The sequence below is a fragment of the Rattus norvegicus genome, chromosome 3 (genome assembly GCF_021556685.1).
Source record: "Rattus norvegicus strain SHRSP/BbbUtx chromosome 3, alternate assembly SHRSP_T2T, whole genome shotgun sequence".
Taxonomy (NCBI): domain Eukaryota; kingdom Metazoa; phylum Chordata; class Mammalia; order Rodentia; family Muridae; genus Rattus; species Rattus norvegicus.
Window position 1 is genome coordinate 5,081,240 of NC_141536.1, and position 7,640 is coordinate 5,088,879.

Below are 7,640 nucleotides of genomic sequence, written 5' to 3' on the forward strand. Positions count from 1 at the left end.
ATCTTTAATAAGGAATTATATAATGTGTTGATGTATTAACTTTTGCTTTGTAAATATTATTCTTTAAAAAATATTAATTTGCAAAAGAAAGAATGGCCTAAAAAAACTTAGGCTCTAATGTTCCAGAGCAAGTTTTGGTTTATACCTAACAATATCATCCAGGGGTCACAGACCAAACATATTCTTGCTTTATAACTATGAAAACTCAATTAACAGAAACCTTAAAAATATTTCTTTACGGTCCCCAGCTCCGAAAAAAAGAACCAAAAAAAAAAACTTTCTTTACTTCAATTTGTCCATTACATTTTGGGTAAAGAGTCCAATGCTGGGACTTCACAAAGCAAGGCTTTGAAATGTCTAAGGATTCTTAATGACTGTCTAAGGAAAAAAAATTAAGAAGAGAAATCTCTTACAAACAGTACAGGCATTTTCTGATTTATAAGTACTAATTTCTAGTAAAAGAAAGCTATATCAAAAATTTTCATATTATGCTTTTTTTTCTGTGCTCCCAGGCCGTTTCCAGAGAAGAATGGAGGGCAAAGGAAAGCTTTCGATGGTAGAGGATGCTCTGTAGTACAATCTGTTTCTGAAATCAGATAGAGGCAGAGACAGAGAAGAGCACAGGGAGATTCTTTTGAAGTACATTGAATGAATAATGACCCAGTTTGCACCCTTACTGTTCCCTTATATCTGACAGAATCAGCCTTTCCATCTCAAATATAAGCCTGCAAAAGGAGGTGTTCATGCTCAGATGTATGACATGACAAAGTTTGGAGATAACATTGGGGATGAGTGGTTTATTGTTTATGTAATAGAGCAGATTACAAAGGAATTTCCAGAGTTGGTGGCAAGGATGGAACACAATGCTGGTGAGTTCCTGTTAATAGAAGCAGCCAACTTTCTCCCTAAGTAGTCGGATCCTGATCATAGTGCCGATAGGGTGTTTTTTCATCATGGGGAGCTGTGTGTTGTTGTTGTAAAATATAAAAAATAAAAAGGGCTGTCTTTTATCCCCACTCGGTCCAGCACTACGGTGGCCCAAGATATCTACTAGATCTCTTAAGTCTCAGTCATCAAAGCATCTCACCTGCTCTGCTCCATCCCATATCACACTGCCAAAGGCCTCTCTCTGAGCCTGGCAGCAATCTGTCCACCTATCTAGTTACCAATGCAGGTTTCCATGCCAGAAACACATATCCCAACTCTGTGGTTGCCCAGAATACCACACTTTTTTACACTTAAATTGCTACAGGAAAGGACACACAACACAATAACCTTTGGCCCAATTGATAAGACATAATTGTCCACGTAAACATACAAAGCCATCCCTTAAAAACATTCATAACAACCTGTAAAGGTACAGCATGGAATCTTAATGTCACCTGCCTTACTGTCCTGCCACAGCTTCTCTCCCTGACCCTCCTGTCTCTTCCTCCTTTCCGTTTCAGTCTCCTCCTCTTCCTTCAAACTTCTCTCCCACCCATCCTTCCTTCTCATCCAATGACAGGCCTCCTTCTATCCCGTATCTGCCCCTCACCTGTATTTTACAAATTCAATGGGGAGAAGGTTCTGGTGAAGTCATCTGAGTCCTGAGTACTTGACTAGGCAGCTGTCCTTAGGACAATGGAATTAGCATCAAAATACAGATAACTCCAGGGCAAACCACAGCATTTCCCCCTTTTTGTCCAGTTAAAAGGTCTTCTCACTTATATATAAATTGAGTACAATTATTACCATTCTACAATTTATAAAATATACAATACATTCAACACTGAGTCCATCAATTTTGTCTACTAACCGAAGAACCTTGTCATCTATCCTAAAAGACTATAATTCTATACCTGACTTATATCCTGGTTTGAGATCATATGCCATCTGAAAAACCACCCTTTCAAATTTATTATCCTTCTCAATGCTAAACATTGTGTGTTGTTTACAAGACAACCAGTCTTTAACCATGTCAGAAATCTTTGAATGACCAAATATCTATACACATAGGAAGGCTAACATGGCTCCAGAAGTGAGAGGTTGTAGAGATAAATCTCCACTACCAAAGGCCTCTCTCTCTCTCTGCCTGGCAGCAATCTCTCTGCCTATCTAGAGGCACAGTCCTCTGTTAGCAACATGTGAGTGCAAGTCTTCAGCCTTCTGGTCCAAAATCAACTGACAGACTCTTGAAAGGCAGATTTTTTAAGGGCTGATCACCCTGTCTTGGCAGGGTTTATCAGTCAAACATTCTACATATTTTGTCCTTTTCTGGACAGTATTAGTCGGCAAATGAAACAGGCAGTTTTTTCCAGTGGCTGCCTAGCCACAAAGTATTGCCTCACCTGGAGGTAGAGATGTTCAAATTCTTCATTAAATCCTCCAAAGGGGAACTGCTAGGAGCAGATATATCTCAACAAAAGATAAATAATTTTAAATCTCAAATTTTGTGGATTTCCGACATTTTTGAAAACCATCTATCTATATAAGAGAATCTGGACCATTGTCTTTATCTCTTAATATTATCTTGAAAGTACTCTCACAAAGTTAGAGCCATGAATTTGCTATTTGGCCCTTAACTCACATTTGTAATCAACTCTGAAGTTTGTAATGACATCATTAGAAGGACTGGCTCTAAACCTTCTACTTTTAAACTCTTTTAACAAATAAATTCTATACCAAAGCAAAGATACGATTTTAGTTTAGTTACCAAATGAGATTATGACTGTAGAACGCAATCTAGCTAATTCCTCCCTGTTAAATTACAACCATTTCTAAATTCCTCATAAAAACAACTTTAGAATAACCACTTTCAGCCCCGGAAAAGTCCAGGTAATTGGGGCAACAACTCTCCATAACTTCTTCAAGCTGTACATGTTCATTGATGTATCCTTGGGGGTAGAGGGTAGGAAGAGTGAAGCAAATGCTATAGTGGGATGTGTCCTGACTATACCAGCTGAAAGTCCTTGAGACCAGGAATCCAAGTTCGCACACACTGCAAAATACAACTTTGAAGACAAAATTTTAGAACCGAGGTATCTTTTTATTTGATTCTCTTGAGTCTAATTTTTCAGGTGGTCTACCTCTATCAAATTTGATCAGTATGACTCTGTGAGGTTTTCAGAGCTTAATCACACTTTTTAAAAACACAAAGACAAAATCTTTCTTCTAAAATACTGTGTTCCTTAGTCTGTAACCAGAAAAGCTTGTATCTGCACTCTCTCCCAGAGTAATAATATAACCATAAAACTCAAAGTCAAACCCACTACGAAGATTAAACAATTTTTTAAAAAGGGAGCAAGCTAAACAATGAGCCTGATAGGCTTTTTTACTCTGTGACATCAGGAAATGAACCCAAAATTCCCGTGGAGCTCACGTTAAGAGCATCTGAGCTTCCTGTTGTGAATATCAAAAATAACCACAAATCCTTGCTAGCTGGCATCAATGAGCCATATGGCCTTTAGAGGGGTAATTCACAAGACAAACTAAACACCATCAATTCTAATACCAAAAAGCAGTGTATCAAACCAGGACTTTAACCCAAAATATATCCATCTGTTAAGCTCTCTACCTGGAGCCACTGATTTTTATTTAACCTTAACACCCTAAATATATGTCCATCTGTTAAGTTCTCTACCTGGAGCCACAGATTTTTACTTAACCTTAATAACTTGTAAATATCATAGTATTCTACTTGGAGTCAGTGACTAATATTTCCCTAAGTTTCGAACCATGGATGAAAATCCCCACATGATTTGGGTAATCTCTGTACTCCCCTTAAAACAAACTTAAACACCTTCTATCAATTCAAATACCAACAAGCAACTTAAAAATCAGGACTTTAGCCCAAAATATTTCCATCTGTTAAGCTCTCAGCCCAGAGCCACATATTTTTATTTAACCTTAATAACTTCTATAATATATGTCTGTATTCACTCTGCCTGGTGTTACAGACATTTATCACAACTCTCTACTTGGAGTTAGTGACTAATTTTTCCCTATCTAAGTTCCAAACCATGAATGAAAATCCCCACATGATTCAGGTAATCTCTGTACTCTCCTTAAAACAAACTTAAACACTTCCTTTCAATCTTATCAATTGGGCCAAAGGTTATTGTGTTGTGTGTTCTTTCATGTAGCAATTTAAGTGTAAGAAAGTGTACGGCAGCTGGTCTGGGCTGCCATAGAGTTGGGATGTATGTTTCTGGCATGGAAATCTGCCTTGGTAACTAGATAGGTAGAGAGATTGCTGCCAGGCTCAGAGAGAGGCCTTTGGCAGTGTGAGATGCTTTGCTGACTAAGACTTAAGATATCTAGCAGATATCTTGAGCAACCGCGGTGCCGGACCTTGAGGGATAAATGACACTCATTTTTATTTTCATATTTTACGGCAATAGTGTGTTATTCCTGTGCTAAGGAAATCTGAAAAGATATCCTGGTTACCCACGACACTCCCAACAATCCAGCAAGCATTGAGTATAATCTCAGCACACCCAGAAGCTGTTTCGGCTTCAAAATTTATACAAGCTTCCGTAGACAGGTACACCAGAAAAAGTTGAAGTCTCCCTCCATCAAGCACACTGCTTCTTCTAGTTGGCATCATGGCAGTGCTCAAACAATAGCCCAGGCTGGTGTCTGCAGCAGTCCAGGCTTTCTACCTATGGGATCCCATTGACCTGAGCGCCTGTCGAGTCTTCAAGATATTTCTACCTGAAACACGAATAATAGTATCTGTCACTTTCACAAAAAGTCTGTATGCACAGTTGGTACAACAGAAGTTTTTGCTAGACCAGAGGAGTGGATATGGGCTTCCATCTCCGTCACATTCCCAGTACCAAGCCTATGAACTGGGCATGAAGTTGGTTCATGGATTTGAGATTTTGTGCTCCAAATGTAGCCCTCATTTTTCTGACTCCAAGAAATCTCTTATCACATCTTCCCCTCTCTGGGCCAGTTTGAAAGTCTAAGAAAGGAATGATTACTTTAAGGGACTGATGGAAAGTTCTACTCAGTACCAGGAGAGAATAGAAATGGCAAAGAACTATTTCCAGCTCTCCATCCACTGGCCAGAAAGGTCACTTGCTATGAGCTCAGGTGAAGTGATCTTAGCCATGTAACAGACACCGCCATTTGACATTGACAAGCTCAAGACAGAAGAAGCTGATCTTCCTTCTGAGGATGATGATCAGTAGTTAGACCTCTCACCAGACCAGCTGGACCAATTACTGCAAGATGCTGCAGGCAGACAAGAATCTCAGCCCAGTCCCCAGAAGGAGGAGCAGCAGAACTATGATGTAGGACAGGTTTCATACAGCATGAAGGCCTTCATCTCCAACGTGTCAACCCACAAGGGGGCAGAGCTGTCCAGTGACCCTTTGGAAGCTCCAATCACTTTTGATGCAGATTCTTTTCTGAATTATTTTGATAAGATTTTAGGGACAAAGCCTCAGTAGTCAGACTCTTATAATCCAAATGAAGATGATGTCAAATGTTTAGACAGTGATGATTGTTGTTGTAAAAATACAAAAAATAAAGAATCACTGTCTTTTATCCTCCACTAGATCTATACCACAGTGCTCCAAGATATCTGCTAGATCTCTTAATTCTCAGTTAGCAAAGCATCTCACCTGCTCTGCTCCATCCCATAGCACACTGCCAAAGGCCTCTCTCTGAGCCTGGCAGCAATCTCTCTACCCACCTAGTTCCCAAGGCAGGTTTCCATGCCAGAAACACACATCCCAACTCTGTGGTGGCCCAGAACAATGGCCGCACACTTTCTTACACTTAAATCGCTACATGAAAGAACACACAACACAATACCCTTTGGCCCAATTGATAAGATATAATTGCCCATGTAAACATACAAAGCCCAATACACAGCCATCCATTAAAAAGTTTCATAACAACCTGTAAAGCATGGAATCTTAACATCACCTGCCATATTATCCTGCCACGGCTTCTCTCCCTGTCCTTCCTGTCTCTTTCCCCTTTCCATTCCAATCTCCTCCTCTTCCTTCAAACATTTTTCCTCCCCATCCTTCCTTCTAGTCCAATGACAAGCCTCACCTTCTACCTTGTACCTGCCTCACCTGTGCATCATCCCACAAATGATGACTTAAGCTTTGAAGCTCAGAAGTCTGAATCTCTGAAAGGAGCTCTTGGAAGTCTCAAGTCCAACATGGCCCAGATGGACCAGGAACTGGTACATATCAGCATGGGCAGAAGCTTCAGTATCCGGAAGCAATTACATAAGGATCTTTCTCCCAGGCTGCAAATGACAATTCAGATGAAGAAGATTCTGGTGCAGGAGATTGCACTGTTGAAGCCATGGATGTAGACCTGAAGCTAGTCTCAAATATACTGGAATCCTACAGCTCCCAAGCTGTCCTGGCAGGATTTGCTTCCAATCTTCTACATAGCATGGGTGTGCAGCTGTCTGACAATGCTGACCACAATCCCCAAGTCAGCCAGTGAAGGATTAGCCTGCATATCAGCAACATTTCTCATTGAATAAACAGGGAGTCCAACTCTGCTCACTCTACTCAAATCTTAAGAGTGTCTTCTGTACAGGTTTCAGAGTCCCAGTGCCACCTTTTCCCAAGTCCTGTGACCTGGGTACAGGTACTCATGAGCTTGTTTGGGTTTGGTTTGCTTTAAATCTTCCCAAGACGGGGTTTCCTTTGCAGTTTAATAAAACATTGCACTGTTAAAAACAAACAAACAAACAAACAAATGAACAAAAAACCCCAAAAACCTGTTCATATTAAATCACACTATACTTGACACATTTTATTTAGGTTTAAACAGAAGAAATGAGAAAAAAATCAGATTTAAAAACCCGAAATGATGATAAAGACCCAAAACAATGATCACATGAAATTCTTAGGCAAATGGATGGAATTAGAAAATATCATCCTGAGTGAGGTAACCCAGTAACAAAAAACCACACATGGTATGAACTCACTGATGAGTGAATATTAGACCAAAGCTTGGATCCTAAGAAAAAATTCACAGATCATATGAAGCTCAAGAAGAAGGAAGACCAAAATGTGAATGTTTCACATCCACGGAAGGACTGAAGGAGCTGAAATATAGGGACAAAGAGTGGAGCAGGACTGAAGTAAAGGTCATTCAGAGACTGTTCCACCTGGGGATCCATCCCATATGCAGCTACCAAACTAGTTATTATTGCTAATGCCAAGAAGTTCTTTCTGACAGGACCCAGATATGGATCTGCCAGAGCCTTACTGAAACAGATGAAGAAGCTTGCAGCTAAGCATTGGAGTGAGCACAGGGACCCCAGTGGAGGAGTTAGAGAAAGAACTGAAGGAGCTGAAGGGGTTTGCAACTCCATAGGAAGAACAACAATATCAACCAACCAGACTTCCCTAGAGCTGCCAGGGACTAAACCACCAACCAATGAGTAAACATGGTGGGACCCATGGCTCCAGTTGCATATGTAGCAGAGGATAGCATTGTCCATCATCAATAGGAGGGAAAGCCCTTGATCCTGTGAAAGCTCATTTCTCCAATGTAGGTGAATGCCAGAGCATTGAGGTAGGAGTGGGTGGGTAAGAGTGGGTGTGTAGGAGTAGGTGGGTAGGAGTGGGAGCATCCTCATAGAAAGAGGGGGTACAGGGGGTATGGGAGAGGGG

General features: G+C 40.5%; 1 pseudogene; it reads left to right on the top strand.

Moving 5' to 3' along the window:
• The first annotated feature begins 529 nt into the window (after window positions 1-529).
• On the top strand, window positions 530-6,459 carry Ecd-ps1 (ecdysoneless cell cycle regulator, pseudogene 1; annotated as a pseudogene).
• The last annotated feature ends 1,181 nt before the right edge of the window (window positions 6,460-7,640 follow it).